This window comes from Pinus tabuliformis, chromosome 5_2, assembly GCF_031772625.1.
Source record: "Pinus tabuliformis cultivar Carrire ecotype Pingquan chromosome 5_2, CPIR1, whole genome shotgun sequence".
Classification (NCBI taxonomy): Eukaryota; Viridiplantae; Streptophyta; class Pinopsida; order Pinales; family Pinaceae; genus Pinus; species Pinus tabuliformis.
In genome coordinates, this window is record NC_142306.1 from 184847348 (window position 1) to 184848511 (window position 1164).

Consider the following 1164-nt stretch of genomic DNA (forward strand, 5'->3'; position numbering starts at 1 on the left):
AAAAAAATATATAAAATTTGATATATAATCTAAAACCATGTCAAATGCAAAACAAAAAGAGATTTAGCAGCGAATTATAATAGTAAAAAAAGATCCACTACCAACTACGCTACATGTGATCCGTATAAAACCTGCCCTCCGAGATAAGTAACTCACAATGACGGTGTTTGTAGGGCCGACCTTGCATTCTATTTTTCTGTTTAATAACAATTTAGTTCATATTTACTTTTTCAATTTAGTTGATATTTACTTTTTCTTTTTTGCAGATACGGTGATATGGGTTTAGCAGTGAGTTTTGCTGGGTGAAACCCACGAGATGAGGGTTCAAATTTCATTGAGTATATATTTGACTTGTTGTATCTTGGCTAGAAGAGTAGGTGATCCCATAGAGGACGTCTCGGCTCTTGTTGAGGCAAGTTCCCTGCTATTGTGCAGCCTGCAGGGTGTTGCACATAACCTAGGTTTATAGTGGCAGCTAGTTAGATTTGATCCTGGGTTTGTTCAGGATAACTCTCACCAGTTACTGATTATCCTAGATTCAAAAAAAACAATTTAGTTCATATTATACAGTGATATGGGGTTTAATGGTAAGTTTCGCTCAGGGTAAAAATAAACACATCCAACAATTCTCCATCTACCGCAATAAAATATAAAAACCCTCCAATAAATCGAAGAGTCCAATTCTTCTAGAACTCAATTAATGAACGGCTTCTCAGGCTATTTAAATGCAGGCTACGATGAATCAAAATGTGATGAGTTCGAATTCTATGAATTTTAAAAACTCTCCGATCGCCATCAACCAAATAGAATTAAATATTATAAAACCATGTCAAATCCAAAGCAAATTATAGTAGTAAAAAAAGATCCACTACCAACTACGCTACATGTGATCCGTATAAAACCTGCCCTCCGAGATAAGTAACTCATAATGACGGTGTTTGTACGGCCGGCCTTGCATTTGTATTTTTCTTTTTAATAACAATTTAATTCACTGTTGTACAGTGATATGGGGTTTAACGGTAAGTTTCGTTGGGTGAAACCCACGAGACGGAGGTTCAAATCTCGTTGAGTACATGGCCTGTTGTGTCTTGGCTAGAAGAGTAGGCGACCCCAGAGTGGACGTCTCGGCTCTTGTTGAGGCATAAGTTCTTGCTATGTGTGGCT